Source organism: Emys orbicularis, chromosome 4, assembly GCF_028017835.1.
Source record: "Emys orbicularis isolate rEmyOrb1 chromosome 4, rEmyOrb1.hap1, whole genome shotgun sequence".
Classification (NCBI taxonomy): domain Eukaryota; kingdom Metazoa; phylum Chordata; order Testudines; family Emydidae; genus Emys; species Emys orbicularis.
Window position 1 is genome coordinate 81,582,490 of NC_088686.1, and position 26,812 is coordinate 81,609,301.

A 26,812-nucleotide genomic window follows, 5' to 3' on the forward strand; every position below is an offset into this window, starting at 1 on the left:
CCCTCAGACTGAAAACATACCTGTAATTAATTGATTTAATTAAATAATTAATGTTTGGTTTGTTTGTAATAATATAGTATTTCACACTATGCAAATAATTTCACACACAAAGTGAAACAGCCACATTTTTGGTTCTTGTTTCTTGGCAAATAAGAGAAAAGAAGACACTTTTTGCTGCTGCAGTTTTAGCAATTTCCCCCCACCACTGGCAACAGAAAACTTCCTCCAGCATTTCAGAAAATGTGAAATTTACTAAAAGCATCTTTTGTCCTGCTTCCTATTAAACAGCAACCTTCCATGTGTTTCGGTGGTTCAGGATTGTACAGTAAAATGCACAAAATAATGTTAAACTTGGCAAAAACAAAATTAGGAAGAAAGCTGGAGCAGAAAGAAATGTTTATGGAGTCCAGAAAATGGTGTCACTATGTTTTTCTGACTTTGTGCCTAAAGTCTCCATTTGTACTAAAGAAAATTGCATCTTGGAGCATATGACCAGGAGAATTATTAAAATATTGCTGACTCTTCCACTGATTGCCTGGTACTGATGGCATTTCTGTTGGTCTGTCTGTCTGTAACTCAATAACTTTTGAATGTTTCATTTAATGAGTTCCAAAATTTCAGGGAATGTCTAAGCTTCTGTGGTAAGAATGCTAGTAATTTTGGGGAAAACTGAAAAATTGAAAGGGGGGATTTGCAAACACATGGCATATGTCTACAAAGCAATTAAACACCAGCCACTGGCACATGACAGCTGACTTGGATTCATGGGGCTGTAAAACTGTGGTGTAGATATTTGGGCTCAGGGTGGAGCCTGAGTTCTGGGACCCCACAATGGGGAAGGGTGCCAGAGCCCATATTCCAACCCAAGCCCAAACATCTGCAGCCTGAGCCCCATAAGCCCTTTGTCAGCTGACAAGCTGGGTTTAATTGCCCTGCTATATGTTGAGCTCAACTATGGCTTCAAGTACCTCTGCAATTGTCTATCAATCAAACAACTGGTTGATGGTTCCCAGTAATGCCTTCCAGTAAAACAATATCCCATCTCAGCCTTGCTCCTCCTCTCAATAGATTGTAATGTGTTGACACCCTGGATGACTTTTCTCTCAGACCAATAACATGATGGGGGAAAGGGAGAATAGGGGAACATGGGAGAAATATGAGTATGGGGAGGGCACACAGCCCCGGGCATGGAGGGAGAATGGGGGACCGGAGAATGAGAGGCATACAGAACCCCTGGTGGGGGGAGATTGGGAGACCCAGGTAGGGAGGGAGAGGGCACACAGAGCCCCAACAAATAGTTCTACTGAAGTCAATGGAGTATCAAAAATTTACATCACTAGAGGCTCTTGGTTCTTATGCAAATTATGCAAAACAGACAGGACATTGGCTTTTAAGGTCTCATAATCTGTACAAAACAAATGTACCTCAGAATATTGAAGGGCTGAGTTAAGACAGCTGAGATTTGAGCTTGTGCCTAGGAAACAGGTATACATGTCCATCCTAATGGTTTGGTCCCTAAAGCCATCTCTTCCAGCAGTAACTACTGCAATATTGCTGGTCTTTGGGTAAATAATCTACAAAAACATGTATGGTATGATGAAGCATGTGGTTTATGCAAGTACACAGACACATTAAAAGTTTAAGCTCCTGACTCTGGTCTCACTTACACTTACAGGTACTCCAGAAAATTCAAGGGTGTTAGCTGTCATAGCTTTTGAATGCCTCTTCTCTGGAGTGTTTTCTTAGGTGGAACCTCTGGGTCTTCATTGCTCTGCAGCTTTGTAATTGCTCTGTTCCACTGCAGGGCAGAGCAGCTTAGCTAGGAAGGGTGGTAGATGGATCCTTTCAAAAGAACAGAAATTAGTAGGTTCATATATTTCTCTCCCATGAGATTTCCAGCCTATTTTTACAGGCCCATGAGATCTGCACAACATTTCAGAGAAGCAACTGAAATTCTGGAGACATATTTGAACAAACCAACCTCTGAACCTTTTGAGGTTTGTTATTGCTTAATGCGTGATCTCATTTTCAGTTCAATTATGGCTACTGCTGCTAGACTGCAGTTTCCTTATATTTTGTCATGGCCTCTGGGAAAGAAGATTCTCTCAATGATTTCTGAACTGACTAATCCAGTTGAAAGAGCAGAAGTGGAAAAATTAGCCTTGCTAGTGTGAAAATCATATGTCAGTGTGAAGAGCAGCACTGCTGAATTTGAGATGTTGTAGATATGTTGGGTCAGATCCTCAGCTGACTCCAATGACTTTATTCATTGATTCCAGTGAAGTTATGTTGCATTACACCCACTTTGGCTCAGGGGATGTGCTTACTATGTACTCATATCAGAACTTGAGGTCCAAATGCCTCTGAGCTTTGGGGAAATTTGTTCCACTTCCAAACTTCATCCAATATGTGAATCAAACTCAAGATCCACACCCCAACTCTGAAGAAGTCTGTATCTAGATCTTAACTCAGAGGCTTAGGTTCCCCTCTGATACTGCTATCTTCTGATTTACAGATGCCCTCCCTTTTTTTCCCCCTTTCAGATGATTAATTTATAGGCTTTCATTAATATCAGCCCTTTGTAATGACTCACTTATTCAGCTGAAATGGAGTATGAAAAAATAAACCAAGAGAATACTCTAAAAAGACTGGACTCAAATTATGTCTATTAGCCATTGGTTCTCATTTGGGGCAATGTAGAGATTTTTGGGGGGGGCAGAGATTAGAGAGATTTGCCTAAAATGGAGCAATCCCTGAAGAAGCAGAGCTACTAGGATTATATGCAGTTTCTATGCAGGAGGAACAAGCGTATAGGAGACTTCATGGGCCCTCTGCTTTCCCTTGTATATCTGAGAAAGAGCCAACTGACCCGGCAACAGTGGTAGAGTATCTATTTTCTTCTTGAAGGCAGAACTCTTTGGGGAATCCTAAAGGTATACAATGTGGAATTGAACACAAGCATTCTCCCAACTATTTTTCTTATAACTCCTGAATTCAGTCTGAAATCACATTACTCCATGCATGGCAGAAGCCACTCTATATTCTTACCAAATCCCGCTCAATCAAAATGCATTCATGCTGTGCCTGAGAGTACAGTACCTCTGTCTAATTAAATGGGTAACTTAGGAGAAACTTGCTCCTACAAAATGGGAGCACTGCTTTTTCAGCAGATGTCACTGTATTTCTCTGTGGAGCAAACACTCTGATGTGTGTTCAGACTATTAAGCTACCTGTGTACGGAAGAAAATAGAGACAAAAATCTGCTTACTACTGCAGTGTTCCACTCCTGCAGTAGCTGTTAGGCTGAAGATCTTGTTGTGTCCTCTGAAATGCATGTCACCTTCCAGTTCTCTGGTTTGTACACTGCTGCCGTAACACAAAACTTCAATGAGCACTCATGCTGCAACTTCAAGTATGATGTCTTAGTTACTCCTTACTGATCATCATAAAATGTACATAGAGACTGGCAGTCAAAGCTGGTCAGTGATTTAGAGAAGTATCCCTTTCTTAAATTCAGCTTTGTTTAATTAATATTATGATATGTATGTTTTATAGTTAGAACAAGAGTGTTAGGGTATGTCATCAATGCAGAGCTAACCCAGGCTCCTATCCGGCTGTTGCCCCAACAACCCTCCCATAAACACACACACAAAACACGCTCACCGAAGTTTGTTGGTGCTTTAAACCTAGGCTAGCTGGCCCAGATGGGAGTATAGGCTAGAGTCCAGGTGCTGCATTCACCTAAGCCAGCCTTGCAGCAAGGATGCAGGCTAAATCACTCAAGTGCTGATAGTCCTCCAATGTCATCTCACAATTCCCCCCATATACCCAGGAGGACAGACAAGTTCTCCCACAATTTACTGGGAAAGAAATTTCCTGGCTCAACTTATTACAGCACGAAGAAACGTGGGATATGCCCCCAGAAGTCCTAGCAACACACGTGGGTGAATGTAGAGCCAGTGAAGATTCAGTAATTTGAGCATGGCTTTGAAATCTGGCTGCTGACACGCAGACTAGGGTAATCTGGGGGTTTAGACATAGGTGCTGATCTCCTTGGTTGATTCTGCAGAGAATACACACCCTTAACTCTTAAAGCAGACAGGTAGGAGTGAGGACCTGGGCTCTGTTCCCATTGCTTCATAGCAGCGTTATGAGGTTTAATCAACTAATGTCTGAAAAGCACTTTTAATCCTCTTCTCGGACCTACTAGGCAATATATAACTGAGAATGATGGGCTTTTTTAACAATTGATTTTTAAAGTCATTAATGTATTGCTGCTCTTTATGTAATTGATCATTAAGACTTTAAAATCTGATCTTGCAGTCCTTACTCAGACAGCTCTCCCATTGAGATCAATGCAGAACTGGGCCCAGGCAGTCCAACTCATCATTCTTCACATTTGATTAGCACTGCAGAGAGGGGGGGGAAACTTACCCTTAAAGGGGTTCCTTTCTCTTCAAATTTAGGATAATTATGAAAGTCATCATTAAAATCTATTTATATTTCACACTCTACTCATCTCTCACTGCATAGCCAATCATTGAAAGCATTCTGGCAAATATATTAAAGACTTCATAACGGAGCAGTGTATATAGAAAACAGAGGGTGACAAGACTTTGTTCTGAATATCTAAAACCCTATTTCAAATGAAGCTTTTTTTCAATACTTCTGTTTTATTGCTTTCAAGTTATCCAACCTTGGACATTCCATATTAACATAGGACCAGATCACTTATTCTGCCTTTGTAGGCAGAGAGGATGAAAACCCAGCAAATCCCTGTTTGGGGCACCTGGAATGGAGATAGTCTGCCTCATTTGTATGACTCCTCCCTGATACCCAGGGAAGATGTGGTCACCCAATCTCTGTCATTCTTGTTAGCCAGAAAGTTTGTTTTTCTTCTCCAAATTCCTTGATGCCAGTGCCTTCAATTTGGGAAGGGACCTAGTTATTATATAACAGGAGTACTTGTGGCACCTTAGAGACTAACAAATTTATTAGAGCATAAGCTTTCGTGGGCTACAACCCACTTCTTCGGATGCATATAGAGTGAAACATATATTGAGGAGATATATATACACACATACAGAGAGCATGAACAGGTGGGAGTTGTCTTACCAAGTCTGAGAGGCCAATTAAGTAAGAGAAAAAAAACTTTTGAAGTGATAATCAAGATAGCCCAGTACAGACAGTTTGATAAGAAGCAAGTGTGAGAATGCTTACAAGGGTAGATAGATTCAATGTTTGTAATGGCTCAGCCATTCCCAATCCCTATTTAGCCCTGAGTTGATTGTGTCTAGTTTGCATATCAATTCCAGCTCAGCAGTCTCTCTTTGGAGTCTGTTTTTGAAGTTTTTCTGTTTTAAGATAGCCACCCGCAGGTCTGTCAAAGAATGGCCAGACAGGTTAAAGTGTTCTCCCACTGGTTTTTGAGTATTATGATTCCTGATGTCAGATTTGTGTCCATTAATTCTTTTGCGTAGAGACTGTCCGGTTTGCACCACCAGATGTCAGGGTAGAGCTCATCCTGACTCTGCTTACATCCTCCCCCCAGCCGAGAATTTGTCGTCCCGACAAATCACACTCCCTATTATACCAACACACTGGTTCCCTCCAAAGGGCCTCAGATAGCCCACTTTAGCTTCCACAAGCCTGTGTGCTAAACATATTGGTTCCTCACTAGTCACCCCAGGTGCATGATAAGTCAACCGTTTTACTGGGCTTATTACCCTGTCTCGTCTATTGAGACTCTCTGTTACCATGGTAGAGTGGACAGCGTCTTGAACGACAGATGGGGATGTTTCCTTTGAAACATCTCGGCTACTGGCATAGGCCCCTGCAGTTCTAGTTCTAACAGTGGAGGGTCCAAGGTGCCCAGGACATCCTCCACCTGTATGTCTCCACTGTCCAATAACTTGTGTGTGTCATCACATGGGGGTCCCACCAGTGGCCCAGTGGTGTCAGGAATGGGCCTAAATACTTCTGCCATCGGGTTTAGGGCGGAAGAGGAGGAGCTCTCTTTTGATGCTGATCGAGACTGAAATTTTGTCTCCATCCCAGGATACACCATGGTTGTGTCTTCCTCCTCAGACTTACTTTCGCATGTGCTGCATAGGGGTAGGTTAGCTGCAGGGGGCTGGCTGTCCACGTTGGAGGGCAGCTTTGGTCCAGCACCTTCGTTCCGCCCGATTGCCCTGTCCCTGGTCAGTGCAGCCCCAGAGCAAAAGGGGGGGGGCACGCAGGGTGTTAAGGGGCACCTTACGTGATCCAAGGCTGGCCAGCCGTCTGTTTCTCCGTGGGGGTTCCGCTGCAGCCTTCACCACGAGCCAGTCCACTTTCCTGCCATCCCACGAACTGCTCCGCTCCACAAACTGCTCCGCTTACCGACCTGTCCGCTCGCCGTTTCTTGGGCCACTCCAACCGGCCCCGCAAGGCTCCGCACCGCTCGCTGCTCCTCCAGTCGTCCCCACAAATTGCTCCGCCAGCTGCTGAGCAATATAGCTTCAGGCTCCCCCACTAGTTAACACAGCACTCAGTGATCTCAGCTCTTAATAACTTTAGCTCTTTTGTGATTTCAGCTCTTAGCGATTTCAGCTCATAGTATAGTAGGGGAACCCCAGTGCTGGTGCACCATTGGCCCAAAGTGAATTCAGCTCAGCAGCCTGTAATAGACTCCTAATGGAATCAAAGTTAGCTCTGACATTCAACAGTGGAGAGAGGAGGTGGTGCAATTGGTGTTTCAAACCCTCAGAGGGGGCCCATACCATCAGGTACCAATACCTGTCCCCATCCTCTCTCAATTTACTGGGTTTTGTAACCCATGCCCCTTGTCAAGCAAGTGCTACTTAGGTAATGGTGAAGGACTCACTCAGTCCTTCTGTCATACAACAGTTCCACTGGCCTTGATTCACAGAATCAGGGTAACAAAACTTTATTCTTCCTGCCCCAATAATAGAGAAACTGGGGATCCCACACCAGCCAAAGTAACCACTTTTAGTTGCTGTTGTTCCATGCCAGGCGAGTGGGTGTGCCTATGCAAACAAGATCAGCCCCTGGAGTTCTTTTCCACTAGTTATTATATGTCACCCAGGAAAACTTATACAGAAATAAAATTCTAGTATTCATAATACACAGGGTACATAATACAGATCCCCCTTCTTTGTGGCTTCAGAGAGACCCAGATGCAAGAGAACTGTACCAGTTCTGCTAATCAAGGGTCATGAGTTGTGTACTTAATTGCTAACTAGCTGTTCTCATATTTGGCTGTAGAATTGGGGTTTGACATTTGTTACTTTGTTTGACTAGTACTTCTGGAGGATCTCTTCAAAAGAGCGTTGATTTGGAGCAGGGAAGGGTTAGGGAAGAAACAGGATCAGGGCAGATCTATCATCCATTGGTATTACCAGCTACAGAGAAACTCTGCTTTTGTTCCCCACCCCGTGGTGGAGGATTCCTTTCCTACAGACACCAGATTTAAAAAAAAGAAAAAAACTATTTAAAGCAAAGTTAACTCAATTGAGTTAGCTTAATTTGATCACTAATTAATTAATTTGAAACTCCCCTTAACACCCATCAGTCAGTAGCACAAATTGGAGGGTCCTGGGAAGGGGTGAATGCGTCCTCACCCAAGGTTTTTTCACTTGTTTAAAATTCCATAGGCCATGGAGCTGGGGACAATGGTCCAACCACTTTTAAGCAGTGGTCCCACACTAAATCAGGTTCTGTACTAAACTATCTTGCAACGCATCTGCAATTTGACCCATCCACCCCTCCATACAGATGGAGCCAGGCAAAACTTTAGTGAGCTGTGTTGCAAGCTGGCATATGGGGAGTCCATTCCTGTACAGCAGAGCACAGGAGAGTCCTCAGAGAACTTGATTTCTGGTGGCATCAGCTCACGTACTATGTGGGTTAAAGAAAGAGGAGATGCACCAGCTGAGTGAGACCTAGAGTCCCTGTGGGAGGAGCAAGGGGATCAGAATTCACCTCAATGTGGTCTCTGCTGTGGGGGTGGGGACCAGAATTTGCTCCTTCCCAAGCAATACCTGAATTGGCACCACTTCATCATCTATAACATGCCCAGCTAATATGATTATTAGTATTAATCTGAGCCTAACTTGGGTATTAAGGATTGTTTCCAATTGTATCATAGAATCATAGGACCATAAAGGACCTTGAGAGATCATCTAGTCCAGTCCCCTGCACTCATGGCAGGGCTAAGTATTATCTAGACAATCCCTGGCAGGGATTGTCTAACCTGCTCTTAAAAATCTGCAATGATGGAGATTCCACAACCTCCCTGGGCAATTTATTCCAGTGCTTAACCACCCTGACAGTTAGGAAGTTTTTCTTAATGTCCAACCTAAACCTCCCTTGCAGCAATTTAAGCCCGTTGCTTCTTGTCCTATCCTCAGAGGTTAAGGAGAATATTTTTCTCCCGCCTCCTTGTAACAACCTTTTATGTACTTGAAAGCTGTCATCATGTCCCCCCTCTAGACTAAACAAACCCATTTTTTCAATCTTTCCTCATAGGTCATGTTTTCTAGACCTTTAATCAATTTTGTAGCTTTTCTCTGGACTTTCTCCAATTTGTCGACATCTTTCCTGAAATGTGGTGCCCAGAACTGGACACAATACTCCAGATGAGGCCTAATAAGCATAGAGTAGAGCAGAATAATTACTTCTCACGTCTTGCTTACAACACTCCTGCTAATACATCCCAGAAGGATGTTTGCTTTTTCTTCAACAGTGTTACACTGTTGACTCATGTTTAGCTTGTGATCCACTATGACCCCCAGATCCCTTTCTACAATACTCCTTCCAAGACAGTCATTTCCCATTTTGTATGTGTGCAACTGATTGTTCCTTCCTAAGTGGAGTACTTTGTATTTGTCCTTATTGAATTTCATCCTATTTACTTAGACCATTTCTCCATTGTTTCCAGATCATTTTGAATTGTAATCATATCCTCCAAAGCACTTGCAACCCCTCCCAGGTTGGTATCATCCACAAACTTTATACGTTTGTTTATAACTTTATAACTCTATGCCATTATAATATTATCATTTAATTTGATTGAGCTAGCTCAGTTGTTCCATCGTATAGGCAGAGCCTCAGGAGCTTAACACATAGCTAAAACAGTTGCAGAGTGATATTCATGTCAATCATTATGTTGGCTAACACTCTTGGAACCTGAACATACATAAGATTCATTGTAGCACATGCCGTATTCATAATGAAAAATGAAATCAGCTATTCAGCTCGGTCAGAGCTTGCAACCTTGAAGAAAAGTTCACTGTAGCTCCATTTGTATCTATAAAAACTAATTACCAGAGAGGTTGTTCAAGTAGTTTCATAATGGAAAATGGAAAAACTATCCAGATATCTTACATAACCCATTTCAGCTGTATATCTTTTAAGCAAGTACACAATATTCAAACAAACAAATGCTCACATGGCTAACATTTCAAGAAATTAGGCTCGTCTTTCCTTCTCTGCTTTCCCTTCAAGTGACTATCTTTCCGATGCAATGAAAACTGATAATCTGAAATCAGAAGGAAGATGTTTAAAAGCTCTGAGAATAAATTCAATTTCCGGACTGGCTTTAAGGGTCAAGATATTTCTCAGAAGACTCTTAAAACCCTGATCCCAGATAGTGATATTCAAAGAAAATCATCATGAAATAGAAAATGCTGTGGATTTTCCTGGAAGATTAATATCCTTCATTCGTGGACCAAAATGCAAGATATTAATAACTAAACTGTCTTGAGACTGTGCAGGTATTGAAAATCACAAGACTGCATACTGGATCACCCCTGCTGTTTAATTTGACTAGGACATAATGTTTTGGATCCTTTGATTTACAAAATTAGCTCTTTGAACAGCTTTCAGCTTTCACAATAAACTTTATCACCTCATAATAGGCTACTAAGCCTGTGGACTCTGTACAAGCATCCAAGGACCTTTTGTTGAGTCATCTGGTCAGTTGTTAAAGCCCTATATAGAAAAAGTAGAGTGATTTCTGATGATTCATACTGACAGGTGGATCTTATTGATAGTGCTTGTTGGGAATTTTTCAATTTTCTGCAGAAAATTTTCAATTTTATCTTAGGAAAATTTAAACAAAATACTTTTTTTTTTGGGGGGGGGGGAGGGTGTTAATGCATGATGCACCATAGCCATAGACTCTTCTGACTCCTACGTACCCTCAACAAGCTGGGAGAAAGTGGTGCATTATGGGAGATGTAGTCTAACCAGAGAACCCAAACCATAGATGAGAATGGGAGCATATGGTACCCAAACTACAACTCCAATGAGGCAGCAGCCTCATTGTGAATTGAAATATTTCATTTTTGTCCAAAATATTTGGATTTTCAATATTTTTCCAAAAAAGTCAAAATCTTCCATGAAGGAGGGGTGAAAAATGCATTTTCCAACCAGATCTATGTATTATAAAGTTAGGAGCCATATAAAAAATTGGATCTGAAAATGGGTTTGGAGAGGGTATCTGTTGGAAATTCAACTTGTGCATTCATATATATATGCTTATACTAGGTATCTACAAACACTTGCACTAACACTATTAATAAAATAACTCCTGTGTTGGTTTTAGAATCAACCTTAGTCCCTACAATGGGATTTGTGGGTGCAAATTTTAGAGCTTCCATGTGCAGGTGTTAGACTATTGAAAGTAATAGAGGGAGCACCAGAATTTGCACAGAACAAATCTGAATGCATATATGTAAGTGTGCAATTTTGTGTGCATGCACGAGGGGGCTGATCTTTGCTAATTTGCCCCATAATGTAACAAGTGGAAATAATAAATACACACAGACCACGCATGGTATTTCCATCAGTGTCACACCAGGTATTTGCCACATATGTCGCTGTACATGAGGCAGGAAAGGCAATCTGAACTTAGGAAAAACAGCCAAACTAAGATCAAACAAAGAATCAGGGTCCAGCACCAAGAGTCTGAGGGGTAATAAATACAAAAGCAGGATCAGCAGGAGAAAAGATAGACAAAAAATAGACATTGTGACAAAAGACGAGAACCTCAGGCACAGAACTAGCAGAGACAGAGACTTAGGCCCCAGTGACGTATTGGATCTACCAGGAGCCACAAACAGATATTAGAGTCAAATACCAAAGAAAAAAAGAAAAAATAGTGAATGATAAACTAGTTTGGTGGTTTATAACCACCAACACACAAGTAGAAGGAATCATTCTGGAAAGAAATCCACGGCATGGAGATTTGGCAGAGTAATTATTTTTTAATGTATAGTTTTGGAGTTTGTTGTGCTGTCATAAGTAAATAAATATTTAAGAATAATTGAAGGCAAATATATACTGTATATAATACGTATTTTCTTTATGGCCCAAATTTTCATCTGATCACCTTTTCTGCCAGCACAATTTATGATTCAGCTAGGTAGTAGGAAGTGCAGGAACTCAGGCTATGTCCACACTACCGCAGTAAGTCGACCTACGCTATGCAACTCCAGCTACATGAATAACGTAGCTGGAGTCGACGTACCTGAGGTCGCGTTACTGCGGGGTCTACACCGCAGGGAGTCAACGGGAGAAAATCTCTTGTCGACTTACCTTACTCTTCTCACTGGGGGTAGAATACAGGGGTTGACTGGAGAGTGATCTGCAGTCTGTTTGGTGGGCCTTTACTAGACCCGCTAAATCTACCACTGGTGGATCGATCCCGGCTGTACTGTAGACCTGCCCTCACTCTTCTCATCAGGGGTAGAGTACAGGGGTCCACTGGAGAGTGATCTGCAGTCGATTTGGCGGGTCCTTACTAGACTCACTAAATTGACCACTGGTGGATCGATCTCAGAGCGTTGATCCTGGCTGTAGTGTAGACTTGCCCTCAGATTTGCACCTGCAATTCAGACATAGGTGCCAATCTAGTGGTACAAAGTACTCCTGCCAAAGAGATGCCACCCTTTTGAAAATTTGGCATCTATGCTGCTTGTGTAGAAATACCTATCAGATCATAGGAATGAGAAACAACATTCCTATCATTATACTTTGTTTTACATACACAGGGTCAAGTCATTTTGAAAATGGTGAATGAATGAATGAGTGAATTCCATTAACATGTGTCAACTCAAAGAAGGAATTTTAATAAGTATTAGAAAACTGGTATGTTGTGAAAATATGGAAGGGGAGAGAAACTGTACAGGATTAATTTCTCTCTCTCTCGTTATTCCTATGTGTGATCCTGTAGTCTGGTTTCTCTAAAAAATATATTCCAGCAAACGAACTAATATCAATAACTCTTATATGTGGCCTACCTTTATTATAGACTTCCCATGACTCCATTGTTGTAATTTGTTTTGGGTTGGTTTTTTTGCTAGAGTGCTGTGTTGGTTTATATATTTGAATTTGAGTTTTAATGTGCACTTACCACAGAGTTTAGGCACATGTAAAAACAATTTTAAACATACATGCAAAATTATAGAGACATTGAAAACAAGGTCATATGCTCCCACTCAACCCATAATTCCACCCTATTCCTCTCTCTAACACAAAGGAAAACAACCCTCTCAATTTAATCTACCCTCCTCATTGTGAATTGAAATATTTCATTTTTGTCCAAAATATTTGGATTTTCAATATTTCATTTTTGGCAAATAGTACATGAGAAGTGTCCTGCAAGCCCTAAGCTTCAGTTAGCACACTGAAGTTTCCACAACAAAGCAGTGCCACCATTTGCCCAATATAGGGCCCTGGTTTTCAGAGCTGCTAAGCACCAGTAACTCCAGTTGAAGCCAGTTGGAGCTGCAGGTGCTCAGAACCTCTGGAAATCAGATCTGTATTGTATAAAAGAAGTCCAAGATTAGGGAAGTAAAGAAACACTTTCCATTAAAGTACAAGATGTCTTCATTCATCAAGAACATGTTTCAATCCCTTTAAATTGCTGTGTGGTGTAATATGTTATAATAAATAATTCCCTCAATTTTATCAGATCCCTTAGGGCAGTGGTTCTCAACCTTTCCAGACTACTGTTCAGAAGTCTGATTTGTCTTGCATACCCCCAAGTTTCACCTCACTTAAAATCTACTTGCTTACAAAATCAGGCTTAAAAATACAAACGTGTCACAGCCTAATATTACTGAAAGATTGCTTACATTCTCATTTTTACCATATCATTATACAATAAATCAACTGGAATACATATATTGTACTTACATTTCAGTGTATAGTATATAGAGCAGTATAAACAAGTCATTGTCTGTGTGAAATTTTAGTTTGTACTGACTTCGCTAGTGCTTTTTATGTAGCCTTTTGTAAAACTATCTAGATGAGCTGATGTATGCCCTGGAAGACCTGGGGTACACGTAACCCTGGTTGAGAATCACTGTCTTAGGGAGTAGCTGTGCTGTTTATCTCTTTGGTTGATTTTTATCAATTGATTTCCAAATCCAGTCCATTGATAGCCATCCATCTTCACAATTAGCACTAACTGATGCTCTTATTTGCAGAGACCAAAGATTACATGGGCCTTCGTAACCAAGCACCCTCTTCACTTCCAGGTGTAGTATGGTTTGAGGTTGTGCTGGTTTAGGAGACATCTGTACTGTTGATGGTCATGACAGATCTTTTCAATTTAGCGAGGACTTCATTCTGCTAGGTTGTCAAACTAGCACCATTCAGTATAAAATATGGAAATATTTTGCTAATTTGTGTCAATTTAGCCAAAATATTTTGGTTAAAAAAATCAAAATGTTTAATTTTGACATTTTCAAAGCTAAATATTTCAACTTTTTGGTTCAAAATGACTTTTGTTTTCAATTTTTTTTTTGTTTTATTATTAAAAAAATCCAAAACATTTACAAAATGCTTGAAGTCAAACCAAAACACTTCATTTCAGGTAAAAATAAAGTTTTGCTTGACCCTAAATGTTTTGTTTTGTTTTTTACTTTTTGATTCTTCGAAATTAAAAACAAAAAAACAACAACAAAAACCAATAAAACCAAAAAAACAATTTTGGTTGGACCTGAAACTTTTTTTTTTTTTTTTTGGAACTGCCACTTAACCAAAAAGTTTATTATTAACCCAGCTCCAATGTAGGCCTTGGTTTCTCTGTGGTGCTGAAAAAGATGTCCATTAGTATAAAACAAAACTGCTTTGTTTTGTTATGTGGACATCTATGGCAAAATTTTCAAGCTGAAATTCCTAAAGTTCAGCCCCTAAATCAGGGGTGGGCAAACTTCCCCGGGACCCCTGCCCCATCCAACCCCCCCTGTTCCCTGACGCCCCCTCTGAGACCCCTGCCCCATCCACACATCCCCGCTTCCTGTCCCCTGACCACCCCCCGGATCCCTGCCGCACCATCCAACCCCTCCTCTCATTCCTGACGGCCCCCTCAGGACCCCTGCCCCATCCAACCACCCCTTCTCCATGTCCCCTGACTGCCCCCAGAACCCCTGCCCCTGACTGCCCCCTGCCACCCCATCCAACCGCCCCTCCTTTCTGACTGCCCCCTGGGACCCCTGCCCCCATTCAACCCCTTGTTCCCCCCCAACCACCCTGACCCCTATCCACACCCCCGCCCCCTGACCACTACCCCAAACTCACCTGCCCTCTATCCAAACCCTCCTGCTCCCTGCCCCCTTACCGCACTGCCTGGAGCACCGGTGGCTGGCGGCGCTACAGCCGCGCCGCCTGGCTGGAGCCGGGCCATGCTGCCACTGCCACTGCCGCACAGCACAGAGCACCGGGTCAGGCCGGGCTCTGCAGCTGCGCTGCCCCAAGAGCTCACAGCCCCACCACCCAGAGCATTGCGCTGGCGGCGGAGCAAGCGAGCTGAGGCTGCGGGGGAGGAGGAAAGCAAGGGAGGGGCCGATGGTGAGCCTCCCAGGCCGGGAGCTCGGGGGCCGGGCAGGACGGTCCCGTGGGCAGGATGTGGCCCGCGGGCAGTAGTTTGCCAACCTCTGCCCTAAATCCATATTTAGACATTTCATTGACCTTTGGTCTGATTTTTGAGGTGCTGAAGCCCCTGAGTTCCTGTTGAATATAGTGGGGGGTCTGGGCTCAGTACCTCAGAAAATCAGACCACCAACTTGAAACGTTTGACTTTATAGGCTGCGAAAGCTGTTTGGTCATTACTAATTTGGAGAAGAGTTGAACTAGTCATCCACAGGAGATGTGAAAGGCCCCATCATGGCTACTGTGATGTTGCCAATAATTGCAGAAGTGAACTGATGGCCTGATCCTTCAATATCCAGAGCACCTCAGACAGATGCTGATCACTCTCAAGGAGTCGAGAGCACTCAGCACTTTACTGGATCAGTCCCTAATTGCTGGTATATACTTACCTAATGATTCTCTTACTTGCTTACAAACCTCCTGTCTGACACTTCTTGTTGTACTTGGCTTATACAGCTGCCTGTTTTTGGTTGTTGTTGTTGTTGTTGTTGTTTTTGTTTGGCACTGTATGATCAGTGCCTGATGCCTTCTGCTATCTCCTTCTGAGATGACCTTCCTTTCTCTCAGTTCCTTGCTCTTTCCCTTTTCTTGGTTGGCTCTGCCTCCTGCTGCCACTAGCCAGCTTAGCTAACTAGTAATATTATATATCTGCAGTACAATGCTGTCCTCTTTCATGACACAAGCACTTAGCTTGCCTATCTCTGATACATGAGATTGGCTTTACTGTGCCCACTTACATCCTTCTCAGATCTTTCTTCCAAATACTAAATCTGCCTATGAGAGTTTGGAATCTAAATCAGTTTAGACCACAACTTCCTTTCATCCTCTTAAGATCCCTGTGGCTTTTGTAAGGGGAAGAAAATGTTTGTATTATACTTAGAGCAAGGAAATTGGAATAAGGAGACCTGGAATCTATTCCTGGCTCTGCCACTGACTCACTTTTGTGACTTTGGGCAACTTAATTAAGTGTCCACTCTTTTTAGGTAACCTCAATTTCTGGGCATTCTTATTTGCACACCTCCTGTATACAATTAAAATAATTGGACACTTGAAAATGTAGGCTTTAGCTTCTCTATACCTCAGTTCCTGATTTAGAAAATAAGGTCACTTCAGTAACTCAGGCAGAGGTCAGGGGCCTATTACAGGAGTAGGTAGGTAAGGTTCTGTGGCCTGCAATGTACAGGAGGTCAGACTAGATTATGATGGTCCCTTCAGGCCTTAAAGTCTATGAGTCTATGGGTTAGTAGTACTGCTTATCCCTCTTTCAGGAGAAATGTGAAGCTAAATTCGTTAATGTTTAAAGAGCTTTAAGAGTCTTGGAAAGAAAGTTCTATAGATGTTTGCAGTATTAATTAATAATAAGTATATGATTATAAAAATTGCATACAAAACTATATTAAAAGAACATTATTATGATTGTAAAGTCAAGCATTAAAATGTTAGGAAATGCCAGAATTAAGGTTGCACTGGCAACATTAAATTTGCCTGCCCCCTTGTGCATATGCATTATGATACAGTCTTTAAGTACATGATCACATACTATATTTTCCACGGGACTCCTGCATCATTCAAATCCACAGAATGGTCTGTGCTCCCTAAATGAGCAGCTATTTCATATTTTGTTTTATCTTCATTGTTCAGTGTGGGGCTCCATGCCTTATGTACTGCACACTATTCAAACCCTGCTGTAAATACAGAATTATTAACTTCCTCATTGGTTTATCTGTGTTGCTCCCTAATGTAGCATCTGGGTGCTTTGCAAGCATGAATTAGTCTTCCTAACACCCCTCTGGGTGGAGTTGCATGTTTGGAGCACATCAGGAGCTTCACAATCTGCACTAGCTTCCAGTAAGTTTCCAGGTGGAAACCAAGGTGTTAGTTTTAAGCCATAAATCTCTAAATAATTTGGGACCTGGCAACCTGACAGATCACTTCTCTCCCCATAATATACTGCCACAGTTGAGATCAGCAGAGATACTTGAGCTGCAACTCTCTCAATATAAATGAGAAAGAGCAGCTGGCCGGGTGTTCTCTGTGAGGATCTTCAGTTTTGGAAATCATTCCCCCACCACTTGGTCCAGATTTGTTAAACTTCTGGGTGTGTTGCAAAGCCCATCTCCCACCCACCGCCTTTCTTAAGACCATTGAATAGGATGGTGGGCTGTGGTGGATATATTTATGGGCTGTCCTTACTTTATTTTGTTATTTTAATGTATGAACATTAAACACGGAACATTGGTGAGGCACTGTTAGCTGTATTTTAGAAATGTGAAGAAAGAAATAAAATAAATATTGCTAATCTTGCAAATATTCATTCCAATTGGTTTTTGGGGGGATTTTTTATATTGCAGTTGTTTTGACTATGTTTGTTGTCCTTTTGTGTTTGCTTTTTGTATATATTCTAGCAAGTATGTTTACAGGCAGGAATATTTGCTGAAACGGGGAATTGTAAGCAAATATTGCACAATATTTGTAGAAAACACTTTTCTAACTCATACTTTCACTGGAAACCTAATTGTGAGAGTTCTGCTCATCCAATAATGGAACAGAAAAGTATGGTACCATGTGGTTCACAAGTCCAGTCAAAGAGCTTGAAGACTTATTCTCAAGTATTTGCAACTCACTGTATATGAAGTAGTTATGGACAGAGAATTAGTCTCTGAAATTATTCAACCATTTTTAATTTGGCAAAAATCAAGAGACTCCCAATCTGTTCATAGCAAGGTAACAAACACACAAAAAAGGGTGTCAGTCCTTGAATATATTTTTCTTTGGGTATTATTTCCCCAGCTCTATTTAAAGCCCTCACTCCGTACCCCTTCTCTTCATGTAAAAGATTATCAGGGCTGCTGTAATTTTTATAAAATATATTAACATATATTTGAATATCTTATTTTAATATTTTTCATAACTAAGAATGGAGAAACTAGATTTGGAAGAAATAATAGTAATAAAACAGTCCTAACCTTTGTCTAAAACTTGCAATGAAATGAACTTGTCACTGACCCCCAGGCAGAGATGAGCCTATATGTCACAATGCAGCCCTTAGTCATCATCAATGCCAAATTAACTGGTCTAATTTATTGAAATGCCAGATAGCACAAAAAAATGTTGGATGAGGGGGAAGAAGTGAATAAATGCATGCTTTGTATCTTTCATCTTGATGTACAGTAAAGTAACAGAGCTAACATAATGTCAGCTGTACGCTGGCTCTCAAGATAAACTTGACATATAACAGTGACAGCTCTGTGACTGTCCTTGGATGAACTTGGGAGTTAATGTTTTCTTGCTCTATGCTCATGCAAACTTGACCGCTGTGCTTATGATTGTGCGAGGTTGTTTATTTCCTCATATACTTTTCTACTGCAAGGTTCTTTTATAAGGAAAATAGAATTAAAGTAAAATTTTGCCGTAGAACTTTTTCATTGTGATGGGATTACTCATGAATCTTTGATTAGCTCTTGTGGCTCAAGGTGGGGATTACAGGCTGAGCTGAGTGAAGCAGACACTCTACACTATCATGCTGACATATTGTGTACTGCCACTTAAAACAGTTCATGTATGATCATCATCAGGGTAGCTCCTGCTGTCAGGGCCACCAGATGCGGAGATGAGGAATTCTGTGCCAGCCACAGAACAAGACCTGTTGCAGTATAACTCTTGTTATAAAGAGTATGCTGTTCAATATTTAATGCACTCAACTCTAAGACTGGATAATTCCTAGTGTTCCTGTGTTCCAGTGAGTGCGGCCTATTTATCAAAAGTAATCAAGACATTACCCACATGCTGTGAGAAAATTTTGGACCCCAGTCACCTTCAATCAATCTATCTTAACCCAGGGCATCATGTGTAATGTGATTATATGTGGCTGCACAAATGACTAAATCATTTAATTGTATTTCCAGTCACTATAAAATGCTGTTGTATTTTGTTCTTGAGTGACTCCAGCCACTCTTTTACCATCCTTGTGTCATCCCTTTCATCTATTTCTTTTGTTCTATATTTTGCCACAAGGAGGAGCACAGTGAATGTCCTCAGTAGAGCTGGTCAGGAATTTTCTGACAATGTTTTTTGTTGTTGTAAAATTCCAATTTGTCAAAACTATTCACAATTTAAGGTTGGTTTCTGATTAAGCTCTTGACTTGAAAAAAAGTTGGGAAAATATTTTGAAATTGTCAAAATGTCGAAATTTGACCTTTCTGAAACAAAAACAGTTTTTTTCATTTGAAATGACTTTTCATTTAGAAAGTTAAATTAAATAGACTGAAAGGGTTAAAAAAGAAAAGAAAAGGTTGAACTAAAAATAAAATGTTTTGACAATTTCAAAATTACACATTTTGATTGACCTGAACTGAAGTTTGTTTTGGTTTTTCAGTTCACTATTATTTTTTAAATGCCAATATTAATTTGAATTCTCAATAATATTTGAGTGACAGAAAAACTGTTTGCCACCTGGCTCTATTCCTAAACTTGTTCCTGTGCTCCTGCCCTTGAAGGGACAAAGAAGATCTTTCAAAACTAAGCATTGAGGATAGAGCAATCACCAGTTCATATGGAATTGCTCTGAGCGGGTCAATATGAATCCTTTGCTGAACGTTTTTGTTTGGCTTGTGGGGAGGGGAGCCATGCAAAACATTCTAAGGCATGATTAAAATTGATTGAAACAGGAGGGACAGCTCAGAATAGCAGCCAAGAAGGAGGAGAGATGTGTGACAGCACAGCTTACTTCAACCAGGCAGAAGAGGGGGAGCTCCCCTTTTTTTGAACATAGAGGAGGTTGGAGTTGTGCTACCTCTTCTATGTCTAGCTCTAACTCCAGCTTCTACGTCACTTGATTTTGTCAGAGGGGAGAATGCATGGTCCACTGGAGGAATGGAGGAGCAGGGACAGCTAATGACAAAAAAGGTCATCGTGTTTATAAGGAGAAAAATACGACTCATCCTTTGCCAGCTGCATTCTTCACACAGTCAGGCTGTTCTATAACCTTGAGTTGTTTATTTTCTCTGACTTTTCTTACCTTTTTCTCTCAGTAAATCCTTCACTATACATAATTCTTACAGGTGCTAAAAATGGCAGCCTCTTGCATGACATTATAATGCAAAAAGCAATTTGCTTTACCACAATATTATTCTCTTCCTTTATGTGATGAGTGATAATAACTTCTTGTTTTTGGTCATCATGAGTGAACATTTCCAAAAATAATTTTATAACAAGTCGGGCATTTAAAATAAATATGCAGTACAACCTTTTTTATCTGTGGGTCTTTAGGGAAACCAAAAAATCTTTGGATAAACTGGTAGGGAAAGGAGTTAGATGATTTTAAAGATGCAAGCCAGCTAATATGACCCCTTTAAAACTATCTGATCCGAAATGCCAGCCAGCATGCTGTTTGACAAACTACCAGACTGTGGAATGCAGTCCCTGGCCCTGGAAAGCATCAGTGCTTCTTCAACTCACTCCAAATTTTCAGGAACCCATAGCACAGTGACAACTATTGTACAGCTCTGTATGATGTAGCCAATTTTTGTTTATTCAGGGTTTTGGTTGTATAAGATCATACGGTGCAAAATATATGACTTTACCAATTCTAAAGAAATTAACGCATGCACTGGGGTCTCTTCATAAAGAACAGTGACAGATAGCACTTCATTATCAGTTGTTCAAGATAAATATTTTATAGCTTTTAGTGCTATGGCATATTGCAGGGAGAACAGGGGTTTAAAAAGCCCGCTCCTAAGCAACCAGAGACGCTAGCAAACAGGAGCAGCTAACCAAAGAGTTTTGCAAGGGAGTTTTCCAGATGAAGAAGGAGCAACTACATGACCCTTGGAGCGAGTCTGTTGCTTTAGTGTGTGTATTCGTGTTTGTGGTGTGCTTGTTGCTTGACTGAAGTATATAGTTTCGTCTGTTTGTTTGGAGGACCGTGTGTTGAGCCTAGCAGCCTGCTAAGCAAGGCTGAGAGCTTCTTAACAAGGCTTTGATCCTCAAGCCCTTTAGCACCCATCAACCCTTAACCAGGGAGTGTGGGGCCTACTCAGGGAAAATAGAGGTTTAAAAAGCCAGCTACTAAGTGACCAGAGGAGCTAGCAAACAGGAGCAGCAAACACGGGAGTTTTATGAGGGAGTTTAGAGGGAGAGTGGGAGAGTGTGGGGGCGGCTAAATACACTTTATTAATATTCAGTAAACTTAGGGTTACCATATTTAAAAAATAAAAAAAGAGGACACTCCATGGGGACCTGGCCCCGCCCCTTTCCCACCCCCGGCCCTGCCCCAACTCCGCCCCTTCCCCAAAGTCCCTGCCCTAACTCTGCCCCCTCCCCTGAGCGCCTGCATTCCCCCTCCTCCCTCCCAGCCATCCGAAAAGGGATGGCCAAGCGCTACCGGCTTCACGGTTTGCCGGGCAGCCCCCAGACCCTGCGCCCCCGGCCGGCGCTTCCCCAGCGCAGCTGGAACCCGGGAGGGGAAGCGCCCAGCTGGGGGCGCAGGGTCTGGAGGCTGCCCGGCAAACCATGAAGCCGGTAGTGCTTGGGCTTTGGGCAGCCCCCATGCCTCCGGACCCTGCGCCCCCGGCCGGGCACTTCCCCTCCCGGGCTCCGGCGGCTGCTGTGCTCCCTGAACTCCTGGGCTTTGTAAGCGCCGAGCTGCCCGAGCGCTACCGGCTTCGAGCAGCCCCCATGCCTCTGGACCCTGCACCCCCGGAGCCCGGGAGGGGAAGTGCCCGGCTGGCGGCGCAGGGTCTGGAGGCATGGGGGCTGCCCGAAGCCGGTAGCACTCGGGCAGCTCGGCTCTTACAGAGCCCAGGAGTCAGGGAGCACAGCAGCCCCCGGCGCCCACTCTAAGGTAAGCCAGGGAGTATTTTTCCCGGACATGTTCGGCTTTTTGGAAATTCCCCCCGGATGGGGGTTTGATTACCAAAAAGCAGGACATGTCCGGGAAAAACCGGACATATGGTAACCCTAGTAAACTTAAGGCAATAAACACTCCCTGATGAAAACAAAACAACAATAAAGGAAAGAGTTGCAGGAATTAAAAGAGAATTCAGGCAGAAGTCCAGCAACCGAGGGGAAGACTATCCAATTTATTGCACTGAATGCAGCATGTATGATTACCTGCCTTATAGGTGGGTGGTGTATGTGTGCATTTGGTGCAAGGAGCTCCTGGCCCTCAGAGGGAAAGCTTTGGAGACCAGAGTGTCTGAACTGGAGGAGCTAAGGGAGATATAGAGGTACATAGATGAGACTTTCTGGGACACAGTATAACAGTCCCACACCAGGTCTGACAGCCTCTATACTTTTGAGGAGGATGAAAGTCTCAGGGAAGGAGAACATCAAACTGGAGCAGAGGGAAACTATCCCATAATCAGGAACCTCCTTCTAGATGATGTTATGGTATCCTCTTGCACTGGGGATACCTCTTCTTGAAAGGGAACTCCGGTTATTAGTAAGAGACAGGTAATAGTAATTGGCGATTCGAGCATTAGAAACATAGACAGCTGGGTTTGCGATGACTGAGAGTGCCACATGGTCACTTGCCTGCTGGGTGCAAAGGTTGCAGATCTCTTGAGACATCTAGACAGACTTATGTGTGGTGCTGGGGAGGAGTCGGTGGTCGTGGTACATGTAGGTACTAATGACATAGGGAAGGATAGGAGAGAGGTCCTGGAGGCCAAATTTCAGCTGCTAGGTAAGAGATTAAAGTCCAGGACTTCCATGATAGCAGTCTCTGAAATGCTTCCAGTTCCACGCATAGGGCCAGTTACACAGGCAGAACTGCAGGGTCTCAATGCGTGGATAAGACGATGTTATAGGGAGTAGGAGTTTAGATTTATTAGAAACTGGAGAAACTTTTGGGAAAGGGGAAGCCTATACAGGGAGGATGGCCTCCACCTAAACCAAAATGGAACCAGATTGCTGGCATGTAAAATTAAGAAGGTTATAGAGCAGTTTTTAAATGAAGGGCTAGGGGAAAGCCAACAGATGCGGAGGAGCATGTGGTTCAGGCAGAGACATCGCTTAGGGGAAGATCTATTAATGGAGATTTTCTATTTCCTAATAAGGAGGAGAGGATGGAAGATGATAAAATACAGGTAGGACCTGATGAGAAAAAGTCAAATGAAAAAGAGTCCCATTCAATTATATCACATAATGGCAGACAGCTAAAAAGTGACAATTTTTTAAGTGCTTATTTACAAATGCTAGGAGTCTAAATGGTAAGATGGATGAACTTGAGTGCCTCGTATTAAATTAGGATATTGATATGATAGGCATCACAGAAACTTGGTGGAATGAAGATAATCTATGTGATACAGTTATAACGAGGGTACAAGATATATCGGAAGAACAAAATAGGTCATACTGGTGGGGGAGTGGCATTATATGTGAAAGAAAGCATAGAGTCAAATGAAGTAAAAATCTTAAATGAACAAAACGGTATCATAGAATCTCTATAGATAATAATTCTGTGCTTGAATAATACGAATATAGCAGTAGGGATATACTACCGACCACCTGACCAAGATGGTGATAGTGACTGTGAAATGATCAGGTTGATTAGAGAGGCTATAAAAATAAAAAAACCTCAATAATAATGGGGGATTTCAACTATCTCCAGATTGACTAGGTACATGTCACCTCAGGACAGGATGCAGAGATAAACTTTCTTGACACCTTATATGGCTGCTTCTTGGAGCAGCTAGGCCTGGGTCCCACAGGACAAGAGGCAATTCTTGATTTAGTCCTAAGTGGAGCACAGGATCTGGTCCAAGAGATGAATATAACCGAACCTCTTGGTAACAGTGATCATAACATAATAAAATTTAACATTCCTGGGGGAAGGGAGCACCAAATCAGCCCACCATGGTAGCATTTAATTTCAGAAAGGGGAACTATACAAAAATGAAGAAGTTATTTAAACAGAAATTAAAAGGTACAGTGCCAAAAGTGAAATCCTTGCAAGTTGGATGGAAAACTTTTAAAGACACTATAATAGAGGCTCAATTGAAATGTATACCCCAAATTAAAAAACATAGTAAGAGGACCAAAAAAGTGCCACCATGGCTAAACATCAAAGTAAAAGAAGCAGTTAGAGGCAAAAGGCATCCTTTAAAAAGTGGAAGTTAAATCCTATTGAGGAAAATAGAAAGGAGCATAAACTCTGGCAAATTAAATGTAAAAATATAACTAGGAAGGACAAAAAAAATTTGAATAACAGCCAGCTAAAGACTCAAAAAGTAACAGCAAAAAAAAATTAAGTACATTCGAAGCAGGAAGGCTGCTAAACAACCAGTCGGGCCACTGGACGGTTGAGATGCTAAAGAAGAACTCAAGGGAGATAGGGCCATTCCGGAGAAACTAAATGAATTATTTGCATCAGTCTTCACGGCTGAGGATCTGAGGGAGATTCCCAAAAATGAGCCTGTCTTTTTAGGTGACAAATCTGAGGAAATGTCCCAGATAGAGGTGTCATTAGAGGAGGTTTTGGAACAAATTGATAAATTAAAAGTAACAAGTCACCCGGTCCAGATAATATTCACTCAACAAGAGTTCTGAAGGAATTCAAATGTGAAATTGCAGAACTACTAAGCGTGGTATGCAAACTAGCATTTCAATCAGCTTCTGTGTCAGATGGCTGGAGAACAGCCAATGTGATGCCAATTTTTAAAAAAAGGCACCAGAGGCAATCCTGGCAATTAGAAGCCAGTAAGCCTAACTTCAGTACTAGACAAATGGTTGAAACTATAGTAAAGGACAGAATTATCAGACACATAGATCAACACGATTTGTTGGGGAAAAGTCAACATGTTTTTTGTAAAGGGAAATTATGCTTCACCAATCTACTAGAATTCTTTGAGGGGGTCAACAAGCATGTGAACAACAGGGATACAGTCAATATAGTGTACTTAGATTTTCAGAAAATCTTTGACAAGGTCCCTCACCAAAGGCTCTTAAGCAAAGTAAGCTGTTATGGGATTTAATTGCTTGCCAGGAGCTAGGATACACGATGTGACGGAGAGACTGCCGAGACTCATCAAGCCCTCGGATCGCTACCCCTTCCTGCTTCTCCATGTGGGCACCAATGATACTGCCAAGAATGACCTTGAGCGGATCACTGCAGACTACGTGGCTCTGGGAAGAAGGATAAAGGAGTTTGAGGCGCAAGTGGTGTTGTCGTCCATCCTCCCTGTGCAAGGAAAAGGCCTGGGTAGAGACCGTCGAATCGTGGAAGTCAATGAATGGCTATGCAGGTGGTGTCGGAGAGAAGGCTTTGGATTCTTCGACCATGGGATGGTGTTCCAAGAAGGAGGAGTGCTAGGCAGAGACGGGCTCCACCTAACGAAGAGAGGGAAGAGCATCTTCGCCAGCAGGCTGGCTAACCTAGTGAGGAGGGCTTTAAACTAGGTTCACCGGGGGAAGGAGACCAAAGCCCTGAGGTAAGTGGGGAAATGGGATCCTGGGAGGAAGCACAAGCAGGAGAGCGCAAGAGGGGAGGACTCCTGTCTCATGCTGAGAAAGAGGGACGATCGATGAGTTATCTTAAGTGCCTATACACAAATGCAAGAAGCCTGGGAAACAAGCAGGGAGAACTGGAAGTCCTGGCACAATCAGGGAACTATGATGCGATTGGAATAACAGAGACTTGGTGGGATAACTCACATGACTGGAGTACTGTCATGGATGGATATAAACTGTTCAGGAAGGACAGGCAGGGCAGAAAAGGTGGGGGAGTTGCGTTGTATGTAAGAGAGGAGTATGACTGCTCAGAGCTCCGGTATGAAACTGCAGAAAAACCTGAGAGTCTCTGGATAAAGTTGAGAAGTGTGAGCAACAAGGGTGATGTCGTGGTTGGAGTCTGCTATAGACCACCAGACCAGGGGGATGAGGTGGATGAGGCTTTCTTCTGGCAACTAGCAGAAGTTGCTAGATCGCAGGCCCTGGTTCTCATGGGAGACTTTAATCACCCTGATATCTGCTGGGAGAGCAATACAGCGGTGCACAGACAATCCAGGAAGTTTTTGGAAAGTGTAGGGGACAATTTCCTGGTGCAAGTGCTGGAGGAACCAACTAGGGGCAGAGCTTTTCTTGACCTGCTGCTCACAAACAGGGAAGAATTAGTAGGGGAAGCAAAAGTGGATGGGAACCTGGGAGGCAGTGACCATGAGATGGTCGAGTTCAGGATCCTGACACAAGGAAGAAAGGAGAGCAGCAGAATACGGACCCTGGACTTCAGAAAAGCAGACTTTGACTCCCTCAGGGAACAGATGGGCAGGATCCCCTGGGAGAATAACATGAAGGGCAAAGGGGTCCAGGAGAGCTGGCTGTATTTTAAAGAATCCTTATTGCGGTTGCAGGAACAAACCATCCCAATGTGTAGAAAGAATAGTAAATATGGCAGGCGACCAGCTTGGCTAAACAGTGAAATCCTTGCTGATCTTAAACGCAAAAAAGAAGCTTACAAGAAGTGGAAGATTGGACAAATAACCAGGGAGGAGTATAAAACTATTGCTCAGGCATGCAGGAATGAAATCAGGAAGGCCAAATCACACTTGGAGTTGCAGCTAGCAAGAGATGTTAAGAGTAACAAGAAAGGTTTCTTCAGGTATGTTAGCAACAAGAAGAAAGTCAAGGAAAGTGTGGGCCCCTTACTGAATGAGGGAGGCAACCTAGTGACAGAGGATGTGGAAAAAGCTAATGTACTCAATGCTTTTTTTGCCTCTGTCTTCACGAACAAGGTCAGCTCCCAGACTGCTGCACTGGGCAGCACAATATGGGGAGAAGGTGACCAGCCCTATGTGGAGAAAGAAGTGGTTCGGGACTATTTAGAAAAACTGGACGTGCACAAGTCCATGGGGCCGGATGCACTGCATCCGAG